At 31.8% G+C, this 12,984-nt stretch overlaps 1 protein-coding gene across 3 annotated transcripts in view; it reads left to right on the top strand.

The window, feature by feature from the left end:
* The window catches only part of LOC145728257 (5-hydroxytryptamine receptor-like), a 117,906-nt gene that overhangs the window by 8,485 nt on the left and 96,437 nt on the right, over nt 1–12,984 (top strand). The window contains exon 1 of one of the 3 annotated variants that reach the window (XM_081978339.1): nt 10,067–10,593. The exons of the other annotated variants lie outside the window; for them this stretch is intronic. The gene's annotated coding sequence lies outside the window, so the exon portion shown is untranslated. Of the gene's footprint in view, nt 1–10,066; nt 10,594–12,984 lie in introns of those variants that run through there. 3 annotated transcript variants of the gene reach the window in all.

Below are 12,984 nucleotides of genomic sequence, written 5' to 3'. Positions count from 1 at the left end.
AATTAACCAGGAAATATAGAAATGTATCACTAACGTCAATATAGTTTTCAGGCGTTTTACAGAGAACGGTTAGAAATAATAGCTATTTGGATATGTTAAAGGGAAAATGATCGGACGTTGTCCGAGGGTTTTTCGAAATAATTGTGTTCCTAAAAAGGTCTCTGGTTCGTTTTCGATGAGGTATAGAATTGTATGGAAAAAGTAAATAGTACCTATAACGGAAGAGCTATTTATGTACCAAGGGCGTTAGAGGAAACATAATGTCCTGACGGCCGAAACAGCCCGAGGGACATCTTTACTCTTCCTTCCAACGCCTGTGGTGCATACAATGTTTTATGTTTTACCTAATTCAACAATTATTTACTGTTTCTGGTATTGAAAAGTACGGTATATCTTTACTTTTAAGACACTATAACGTACACCGTTTTCAAGGTATTATTTATTCATAATGTATAGGTGAAACATAAAGATCTAAAAATTTAAGTTGATAATAATAATCTGGATTTTGAGTCAAATTTCTGCGACAGTTCATACTGACCATATTTTTTTATAGTTGTGCTTTCCTCATTTACTCACTCATTATATGTATATGAACTTATATAGTAAAAACATAAATATCCGTAGGTCTTCTAAAAATATTTAAAACGTGTCCGATGTCCCACATAACATATAAATCAACCTTTGTCAAACTGCCGCTACAAACGCCGAAGAAATTGACAACTTGAAGCCTCTATGGAACAATATATGTATCAGCCCAACGAAAAGCAGGAAAAAATATGTCCGCCCGAGGACTTTTAAAGTCGAAATCCTTGACCAACCTGGTTTGCTCCCTCTTCGTCTGGGTCCCTGCGGTATTTTTCCGGACGTTAAACTTTACTTTCGTCTGTGCGTCCTCTAAGAGAAACAGGGCCAAATTTATAACATAAAAACCTGTTTCCAAGCCGTTTCTTAATTTGAACAAGACCCTTTAACATGGATCGATAGGTCCTTTTAGCGTCATCACGTTTTTGACCCTCTGAGATGTAACTGATGCGTCGACATCCTGAAGCTTTTAGGCTTAACTCCTTTTGGTCAAATATGTGATGGTCAAGCCTAAGATATAACCTAAACGTGCTAGCCGGCAGGTTTTTACCCCAAGCTATAAATTATTCAAATCTGACCTTTGTGTATTAACCTTATTTTCAAGACAAAAAGAAACGTCCACGGTCCTTTTAGTAGCTGATGAGCATCTTCGTAAAAAAAGCTTTATCACAGGCAAACTTAAAAGTTTAAACAGCTCTGATTCAATTTTGTCTTGTTTGCTATTTAGTGGACTTTCCACTTTAGCGGAAATGGGAAGGTACAACCCAAGATTGGCAAAAACAATAAAGGGAATTCAATGTTAGCTCAAACGTCCCTTTGTGCTATCCAACACCATAATTCACTTAAAGATAGGGACTCTCTTATTTGATCGGTAAGAAACTGAGTGAAGTAAAAGGAGGAAGCTGCTCGCCAATGAAATTTATTACTAGGGTCAAATGCGGAAATTGGAAGGTATTTCACCTTTTTCTTTAGTTTTAAAAAATGGGAAAGGATAATCATATGCTTCGCAAACCTTTAGTGGAAATTAACTGTCTAGGAATCTCTGAAATAAGAAGCACCAGAATAATTTGAATACAAATGCTTTTTAAAGTGATTTTTGACAGTTTTAATTATTATTATATAATAGTTCGTTACCTGTCGAAAATAGTTCCTACAAATTTAGACACATGCGAATTTCTGAGATTGATTGATAGTACTGAAGTAGTTCCAGTAGTATTTTACAACTGACATTTGACGTTAATAATTATAAAAATGTCTGAGCTTACCAGTTTCTTTGGTCACGCCAATTAAAATGGAATTAGCAAAACCATCTATAAGAAACCAATCGCTGTTTACTTTAGTTTATATATATTTACGATAAATGGCAGTTATTGCTTCTTTCAAAGCTTTAATACAATTTATTGAATGTTATCCAAACTAAATAAAAAATGACCCTAAGTCAGGAGCCCAATTTTGGTGATAGAAGAGAATAATTTAGAGAAAGTGAGCGTGTCTCTCTTGTAATCGATTACACAGTATTCTTTAACTGCCTTTTATTGAGTATTAGTATAGAAATTAGTCTCCGGAATCGTTCTATTGGTATATTCTAGGATGAAGAGGCTCTATAAATCTTTTGAAGGACTTTGTGAAGGACACAAACATATTTAACCTTAATTGAGTATTTTTAGTATTTATTACAGATAACAGCAGAGAACACAACACTCGTATCTGATAGGAATGTAATAAAATAACCCAACTTAAAACATACCAACACACCACATGACTAGGACGTCTGTGACAAGTATCACGTGACACTAGGACACTTTTTATTACCACTGTTAAGAAAGCTGCGTCAAATTATTATTTTTACAGCTTTACGATTTTAATAGACCAATTTTGACAGTTGTCACACAACACTGATATTTTGTTATTTATAATACGACATTTTTAAGAAACTAGTTACAATAAAACTGTCTTAAAGCTTTAATAAATACGTTTTTGGACGGATACTTGAAGAAAAGTGTCCGACATTTTGATTTTCATGGTTTTACGTTTTGGTTAACCAAATTTTTACAGTCTTGACGTATATGACAGGTATCACGTGATACTAGAATTTTATTTAGACCAATCTTAGTTGGCAGGTAATACTGACAGTTTGTCAGTATATGACAGTTAAGAAGCGATAATGAACCATTATTAAGAAACAATTTGCAATATTACTATCAAATTACAGATTTTTATGGTTCTACGTCCTGGTTAGGCAAATTTTGACAGTTTTGACAGGTATCACGTGATACTGGAAATTACTTGGGGTTGATATCACTTTTTAAAACAGTTTCGTGATAATTATTACTGCAAAAACTATTACGCTAAAATTATTGTGAAATGATGTGAAACTATGTTAAATAAAATAGAAATGCCTCAAAGCTGATAAGAAGTATGCATTATAAACCTACAATTTATAACAGTTTATTTACTAGTAAATAGTGGGATCTTTTAATTTAATTAATAACAAAATTTTTAGTAACTATTGAAAAACTCTTGAAATCGAACAGTTTGTTACTACGTCTTTATATCTCACACAATTACAATCGAAAAGGGTTATATCAGGCAAAGTAAGTGGCCAGACCACCAATTTAGGATTTAGATTATGTAATAATATTCACAGTTCTTTGTTATAATATTGTTAGAACTTCCCGGTATAGAAAAGCATTGAAAAACCAAATTGAATTTATAATTCTTCTATGTTAGTAGTTCTACAATAATTGTTCGTTTCTTACTGTGTTAATAATATTTAATAAATTGTGTGTATTAACCTTGGTTATGAATTTAAACCATCAAAACATTTGAAATTTTTGACAGTTCGCACATTTTACAAGTGCCTCTCATAATTTTACGCTCAAGATAATTGAGTTATTAAAACGGAATCTAGCGTTTTATTGGCATAATTATTCACAACGTTATTATTGGACAAGCTGATAAATGCGGGTTTCTTAATTAAATCGGGCTGACAGGATGATTCATGTGTTCCCCCGCGATAATAATTTTCAAACCATTGTAGAGTCGCTTTTTTCGAGCGGATAAACAGTCCAAATTTGCCATTTTTTAGTTTAAACGCACGCGATAGTAGCTATTTTTATTTATGATTCGAATTGTCAGCGTTTGACGAGATTACCGGAAACAAAGTGAAGCAAAACTAAGTTCATCCCGGCATTTTGCCTTGTATAAAGCGAGCCTATAATAAAACATATAAAGCTTGATGCACTCATAAAAGCAGCTACGCCTTGTAAATCTTTTGTGCGAACGTTTATTATTCGAGTTTATGTTGGAAACAGCGGGGAAAGGCACTTCTGTATGTAAATTATAATATGTTTCTTATGCAAATGTTGATAAAGCGTTAAGTTGGACATTTTAAGAGGATTGAGTCTCTAAATTTACCCTCCGGATCCTTGCTTTTCCTTTTTTGGAGCTAAAAACTTCAATATTATTAATAATATTGCATTCTCTTTTGTTTTGGTCGTAGACTTTAACCATTATTACGAATCTGACAAACGAATCAAAGGGTTTATCCTTAATTGAGTTATATTTTGAGTTGGCGCCTTTCTAATTCGACTGCCTAAAGTTCTCGTTGAATTATAATTATATCACTGCAGCGGATTATTTCATTAGGGTATATGGAATTCTTAATGAAATTCGTAATCTTCTTACTTACATATTTGGAATTGAATACGACTAAGTTTGCGGTTCTCTGACTGCAACTTTTATCCTAGATATTAGAAAATTGTTGAAAACCTTTTAACAAAAGCCAGGATAATAGTAAATAACTTAACATGTTAGGAAGTAATCCACTTTAATAAACTGTATACAAATTGCCTATTTAAAGTTGATGTAAACAAAGGTATTAATCAAAATATTTGGATTAAAGTGCTGAACTTGAGACAGGAAAAAAGTACACAAGCATTTAAAAACAAAACGTCCAATAAATCCAGCTCGATGTTTGCTTCACTTTTAATTCCATGAAACTAGATAATTTCATAACTCAGTTTACAATTTCATCCCTCTGGACTAAACTGGACAAATTGCGTTTTAACAAAGATTATCCCTCGCTTGCATATTTACAATGTATAACGGATTTGTTGTTGTTTCACGTATACAAAATGTGTCATTTTCTTTGTTTCGTTTGCCTAAAAGGTGAAATTGAAATGGGATGAACCAAAAAAAAGTCTATTATACGGTTTAAAATATTCCCATAAAAATTTGCAAGTTTTCCGCTCGAATTCCAGTTAAAATTCTACCCAAAATTGAGAGAATAAAATCGCGGATGAAACTTTGTTTTAAACGGCTGCCGAAGTTTAGAACAACTTTAACCGTTCAATTGGATTAACTTTTAAAAAATTGTATGATTTATTCATTGGGTGCTTTTTATTGCTGGAGGTGTCGATTTAAATTTTCGTTCATTACAAGTCCCAAATTCACCCCTTTATTAAAAACCAGTTTACAAGTTGATTAACGAGTTGTCACGAATTTTAAATTTACCTGAGAGCCCGGGATTTATGATCGATAAAAAATGTGAATGATTCGCTCGTGATGCTCTAAAAATATCGCAGAATTATCGTTTGGTCATCGTTTAAGGTATTTTTGCCAAAGTTTCGTTCACATTTTATTCATATTTAAAAATAGAATGAGTTTTTCTGTCGCGAGTGATTTGTCTAAACGCCTATTTCAGTTCAGTTTGAGACGCAACTTCTATAAAATTAAATAACTTTAACATTTATCAAAACTGCCAGACTATACTGCGCCATATTATTATTATTTTCTTTAAATAGATTTATTAAGTTTTAGTCTGTAGACATTCCTGTGTGTAAGGGGGCATTACTTTGCTTTTAAATAAGTTAGTATTTTGCTCACATAATTATGATTTACTAGGTGTATTTTAGTTTAGAAAAGTCAATTTCGAAGACCTATTTTCACTTCAGATAGATGCTTTTGTTAATATTGCTCCTGACTAAAAACATCAAAACATTTATTCTCAAACTCGACTTGAGTCTTTTAAGCCGAGGGATAATTCCATCTATCGTGTCTTTAACTAAGACAGTAGACACTAATCGCGAACGAAAAGTTATTTTCCGCCTTGGCGGATAATCCTAAAACGTCCGTAAACGTGCTCCAACGTAGCGAAGACAGGAAAACTTTACTATAACCTCATCGGAGTAATAATAATAAATCGTTTTGCCTGAAACGAACGAAACTCCGAAATAGCAAAATTGCAACGGTGATTTTAAAATTACGCTAAATTATAGGACCGCCTGAAAATACCATCAGATCGTAACCGTTTAGCGGCTAAATTGCATGTCAAGAACTTTAACGGGGACACTGTTACCTCTACATGGAGATTAGGTTTTATAATGAAGCAAAGTTTAAATAGTCTTCTTATAACTTTAATAGAAGGAGGTTTTGGAGATAAGATGATGACCTGTTTGGTCCGTAATAAAGTTTTCGAACGACGCGGTTTACACTACTCAAACTTAATGTTCCGGGACGGACGACTGAGCTATTTCATCATTCTTGGGGTTATGACGGTCAGTTGTTTTTTAGTAAACTTTCAACCAGATTAATTTAACTTTCTAACTCAAAATTACTGCAGTTTTATTAGGTTTCTAAATTAGCATTTTGTATTCATTGGTTTGGGTTGGTGTCGTTGTAGAATAATAAAATACTGTCATAAGCAACTTTGCGTTTTAGCATGGATAGGCAAATTTGTATTTAAAGTTTAGTAGAATACAACAAACTAGTAGCAACAACTGTACTTTTTAAGATGCTAAACTTCTATTAAGACGATCTTAAAGAATTTCCTACATTCTGTTAGAGCACTCTGAAAAGTGTTTTGATTCCAGAACTTAACCTGAAGAGGACTTTGTTTCTAATTTTATGTAAATTAGAATTGACGATACTTCTAATGAAATTACAGATCTAAAGTTGCAAAAAACTATTCTTTCTGCCTCATTTCGTCGATTTTCTGTTTAATACATTTGAATTTATCTTGCATAGCAGCAATAACTTTTATTTATTCAAAGTTTTACTAATAGAGAAAATGGCAACATTACAAATTATAAATTGTTGAACAGTTTTAACCCACCATAAATAAACTTATGATGATTTATTCAAACCAAACTTGTACCCAATTTTATTTTAGTACACATCGAGGTTAAATTGCTAGTATGATTAATTAATTGTATTACGATAAAACAGCTGTTGGTTTTCCTCGTTATTCGTATTAAACAAAAAAATAAATCCAAATGCAAATTTGTTATTTAATTTGCACAGTTAATGTAAGTATGAACAACTTAACTTGATTTTTAATAAAATTTTGACACAAATACGTATGTAAATATGGAGATCGCAAAAACTATAGGAAATTTTAAATTTTAAATTGATAATGATGATTGTTTTTAAATGATCACAAATTTAATAGTACAGTGTTGCCAGAATTTTGTAGCCAAACATGTTGATTTTAGCAGAAGAAAATATGTTTAATTAAAGGTACAATTAGTTGTCTGCACTACTGTCAGATTCATAATCTATGCGGACATCTTCAGGATACGGTAGCTTGTTAAAAAATATGAAAAAAAGTTCCTATTTGACCCTTAAAAATGGTGCATTTTTGATAAGATACAGGATGTTAAAATTGACAAAAAAATAGTTTGAAAATATCTTCAAAATTTTGTATTCTACAGATTCAGTCAACTGCTATTTTAGTACTCAAATTACTGTCAAATTTGAGCACTAAAGTAGTCAATTTCATTATTTTTATTGTAAAATTTGAGCACTAAAACTACAAATTTCATCAGTTTTACTGTCAAAATTTTAGCACTAAAACAGTCAATTTTATAATTCTTTCTCTCAAATTTAACACTAAATGAGTCAATTTCATTTTGTACTGCCAAATTTGAGCAGTCAATTTCAACTTTTTTGTGAGCATTTTTTACTCATGCTTTGTATGTAAGTTTTTAAACATTTAACAAAATAAAGTTGATGATGAATGATATCTATAGCGAAACATCGGATTTGTAAAATAGAAACGATTTTCCGAAATTTAGTATTTTCTCGGATATCTTTCAAATCTCAAGACGACGTAATATTGTATTTATCATTTATTGCATTTTTTACCGTTTTTGAGATATAGTATTTTCCATTTAGATAGACCAGGGAAAGGAATTCATTCTGAAAAATTATTTCAATAATTATTTGTATTGAGAAAGTGTGTAGGTATATTGATAAGAACACTTGATTTTTCCACTTTGATTACTCTGTAATTCAAAAATATACACTGTGTTTTAGTCTAGTTAACTTTATTATTTTTTATAGTTTTTTACATTACTAAATATCCTTTTACTACTGAGCTTTCACGCATTAATTAAATAATTAACTTCACTTTATAGCTCGCAGTGTGCATCTCAATTTAAACCAAACTAACAAATTGCTTCCTACCTGTATTAAGACTGTAGAGAATCCAAAGCAATGAGATTAAACGAGTTACACGTGTAAGTTTCCTATTTAGTTTAAAAATGTATACCAATATTGGCTTTTCTAATTTACTGATCTAACTTCGATTAAATTACTTCCTTTCGTATGTGTGTTCATGGTAGAACGTTAATTGAGTTTTGTTACAGTGCTTTACGCTCTAGCTATTTAGTATTAATTCCAGTAAATAAATATACTACCAATTTTTGATATTGAATTGCATAAATTTGGAGTTGAACAAACAGACGTTGCATACATTTCCGCTATCTTTAAAAACAAAATGACAAAAATATCCATAAATCCATGCAATTACCATACACCCGCAGTAATAAATGAAATGCCGAATTTAAATTACAAATTACGCTATCTAGAGCTGTGTTAAACCATTTATAAACAGAAAAACAGAAAGTATTTAGCTAATATATCATACATTCTTAGGTTTTACTTTAAGAGGCTTTTTGTCGTAATTAAAAGCCTTTTTCTCTTGTCGCGTATCAGAAAGTGATTGATAACACATACTCTAATCGGAAAAATTGGATCCATCCACTTAGCAAGAAGAACCAATTCTTTAGGGAAATCCAAGAAGAACGATGTCGCTTTACAACTTACACACTAATTAAACAAATTTCTCATTAAACTCCGTTAATTTGCCAACTTTACATAATACGCACGCATAAACCGCGGTGAGATGGATTACTTAATAAGCCATTTAAAATTCAGACGACATGAAGTAAAGCATCCTATCTGTTAAGTTCGGGCTCGTTGATAACGACCCATTAAAACCGCGACATTTACGAACTTGAAAACTTTGAAGTTTCTATCAGAGAGCGTAGATTAATAAACCAGATTAAAATTGTAAATTGTGAGTGGTATTTGGCTGTAACTGGATAGAAAAGGGGAAACGTGAAGCGGAAAAGATTTGCTTCGATAAGCACCAAAGATATGGCAAATGGGTGATCGTATCATGTGAAATTATGAGTAATTTTTGATAGGTTATTTAGGAAGCCAAGAATGAAATTGCCCATTTTATAGGCTGATAAATAAGTAAGGGCCTTAATGTGTCACTTCATTATAACTCAGTTTTACCAATCCCGAAAAGCGTTTTAAAACAGTTGCCAGAGTTTACAATTTTCTTTTTAGGTTTTTTGAAGTTTAGTCCACTCAAAGTGAACAGAATTTTGTCCTTAAATTGAAAAAAAATTTTTTTAAATTAGTCACAACTAGCAAAATTTACTTAAAATGATTAATTATAAGTGAATTTCCTTTGAGCCTGATTTTTTTACTTTTCTAGCTTCATAGAGTGTTATTTGACAGATTGAAGCATTTTGACATACGGAACTAGCTCTAAAAATAACAGTTTTACGTCACATCTGTCAAAAATTTTATTAATGGAGCTCTAAACGATAGATTATATGTACTTGTGTCAGTTTTTCCGAACTTTTCTGGAAAAATGTAGGATTTTCGCCTTAATTTAATGTATGATAGAAATTGACTGATTCGATTCCACAAAAGTTTGAATTTGTTATAATCCAAAGTGTGTCAATATAAGAATCAAAGTAGTTCCAGTAATGAGTGAGTGTTTTCAATTCATTTTGTGCGAAAATCTTTGAGTTAGCTTAACCAAATATAGATACTAAAATGTCCACGACAACTTCAAAAATTGCATTTTAGAAGTTTGCATAAAATTGCAGAACTGTGCATATTGACGCCATTTAATTAAAGCCTGCTTGAATTGTTAATTTTTGACATTTCTCATTAACATTTACTAAAACTGATGTGCTTCTGGTTAGTGGCTTGGGATAGACAAGGACGAAACCACTCTAATTATTTTTGTAATATATTTTGATAATCACTTTATCAAATTTTGAAAATACTAACCGCATATACAGGGTGTTCTAAAAAGGAAAGTCACATTTGAAACTACCGCTCTAAACCTACTCCACTAGGTACAGAAAAAACTCATATGAATTTTTAGGTAAAAGTGGTAACAACAATTACTTGCTGGTGGCGCCATCTCTGGACAGTGTGCTAAATTTTAAAGTAGTATTAAGTACTTGCAATCTATTTGTGACTAAATTATGTCTAGAGGGCGCTGTACCACAACACCAAAATGTATTCAACAGACGACATACGGTAAAGCTGAATATACACGGAGGCTAAAGTGACAAAACTCGATTACGTTGGAGTACACACGCACACACGTCTTCGCAGAGATGCTGGGTAGGGCCGTGATAATAGAGGGCGCTTGCGTCGGCGTCTCGCTTATCTCTTACCGCCACTGCTAGCTTTCAGTTGTTTTCAGCGTGTCGCTTTAAGCGAACTTAGGGGGCCCCTTCAGAAGCGAAAAAGCGCGCTTTTGCATGAACGCGCGCTAACTTTAGCGAACTTTTCGGGAAACTTTGTTGCCACTCCGATAATGGTTCCGGTTTTGGTTTTTGAACGTTGACAGGGCCCAATGTGATTGATTGGTGGCGGAATGTAGCTTACAGTAAAATTTTTGACGCTTTAAAGGTGAGTCAGATTTTTTACCATAATTAAAGATGATAAAAAATTTATAAACAGTAATAAGTTGCTTATATTTTAATTATTTAACTGTTAGATACAGTATTCAATTTTACAATTTTTTAAAACCGTAAAAAATTAAAAAGCAAAAATTTACATTCTACCCAAAATCTAAACTTACAAGTTAAAAAGCTTTTTTAAAACAATAATAAATGTAATGTAATTAATAAATTATATGTGTTATAATTGTTACTTGTTTGTTTAACGTGTAAATTCAAATTAAGCAATTGCTCTATATTTTTTTTTGTATTTACTAAAAATACAAATTTGGTATGTATTATTAATCTTAATCCATCCAGGAACTTCGCAATATTGCTTCTTAGGATGACTTACTTCATAAAACCAACAAGTAAACTTCGATCCGTACGTACAAACATGTTGATAGTTTGTAACACGTGCTGACATCTATATTAAACTTTAGGAGTTCCATTGATCACATGGGTTTTCAGTCAACTATTGGGTTACGGGGTAAATACAAATTCAGTACAAATATCTTCAATGTGACAAGATTACAAAATAAAATATTTTCTGATTTGAGGTAAATCTCAAAAACGGTTAAAGTTTGCGTATTAAAACCTAAAACACCCTGTATAGATATAATTTGTCTTAAGAAATAAGCTTTGTTGATGATACAAAAAAAGGTAACAGGAAATTGTTTTGAATGTGACGTTTGCTTCTTTTCTTGTTTTACTATAAAAATAGAACATTTTCTGAAAAGGTTGTCTAATGTCTATTTTCTTCCCATCATATGTGAAAATTTGCGCGTTTGTCAATATTTTCTTATTTTTTGAATAGGCATTTCCAAATTTGTGCTTAAAGCATACTTACTTTAGAATTGATTGATGAAGGGACTGGAAAAAAAGAAAAAGGTCGGGCAGCAAAAACATAATAAATATATAAAGTAAAATGATCGGTCCTGATGGTGTATATAAACATAATAACTAAAATGAAATAAATCTACATCAACATAGGAGCAATAATTTTTGCAATCCAACCTTTGCAATTCAAAGAAAACTTTCTAGTAAAGGATATGAAAATTGAAATAGACAAGAAAATAAAAAGTTTATTGAATAGTTAATTTTTACATAATTACACTTAATTTTAAATGCTATTACCTTGTAATATTTATTATTTTTGTACCCCATAGAACAATTTACTATGAATTGTTCCAGAAAATTCATTAAAAACTGCTAAGTCTAAGATTTTTTTGGAGACTTTTTTAACTCTTCTTCTCATTAATAACTATAAAAACCGTATCGTATAAGTTCATGGAAGAAATTTACGGTCCCATTTAACTAACTTCGGACAAAATCAAGAACTGAAATATTGCTTGAGTTTGCTTTACAAAAAAAGAAACCGGCTTTTCCGAATAGTTTGTGAAAGTGACGGGAACGTGACGTAAATCCTTCTCAAGCGAATCCCGGGCGAGATTTAAACTTTTTCCGAATTTCCCTTAAAATTTATATGAAATGTTCAGGGACCTGACGTGCGAATTATTATTTTTCTTTTCTAACTTAACCTTCGAATTCAATTTTCCGGAATCGTTTTCGGGGAGGGAGGTTATTGTTTTCCACTTTTTCTTTGTGGTAACTTTTTCCTTAGAACGAGGAAATATAAATTTGTTATGGTCCGTCCGGGTTCTGGCAAAGTTTAATTAGTTGGATACCTGCACTGATTTCGATGTCTTGAGAAGCAATAATTCATTTATGCAAGCTTATTAAAGCAAACAGTTTGCCTTTGACATATGTAATATACATTAAACTAACTTAACCAAGTTTTGATGTAATAATCGCGTTCGAAGTTGTTCTGAGTTATATTAGGAAATATGGCAATAAGAGATGGTAATTTATTAGGGTATCATCTTTTCGCGACCCGTTTCCAATTTCCATTGTAGACGAGGAAAAACCAGCTCGGCAAAGTTACGAATGCTATTAATCAAGATATCGTGAGGCCTTTACGCCTAAAATGGCCCCATCTAGAATATAACTTTTGTATATTAAAGACACATTTATAACAAATTTATTTCAGTCTTAAGTGCCCGGTTTCGAGACAAAACAAGAACGTTCATGGAAACTTTGGTTGGGTTAAGTACTACTGTCGTAGCGTTTAACAAACGATTTGTATGATTATCCCTAAGGAATAAAGGAACGGACATTAGATGTTTGAATTGTCGTGTAGCTTTAACGAAACGATTGTTCAGCAAGTGTTTCTGGGACAAAAAAAAAACAAAACGAAATTATCCGATAACAAAGATAAATGGATATTATTACGTCGGTGTCCTGCAGTTTCAAAATTTCCATTACTTTTAGCAGCAGAAATTAATAGACAGTTCCACCCTAC

The sequence above is a fragment of the Ips typographus genome, linkage group LG4 (genome assembly GCF_016097725.1).
Source record: "Ips typographus isolate SLU linkage group LG4, UJ_Ityp_2.0, whole genome shotgun sequence".
Taxonomy (NCBI): Eukaryota; Metazoa; Arthropoda; class Insecta; order Coleoptera; family Curculionidae; genus Ips; species Ips typographus.
The sequence above is the reverse complement of the archived record's forward strand: the minus strand, read 5'-3'. Positions and strand labels throughout refer to the sequence as shown.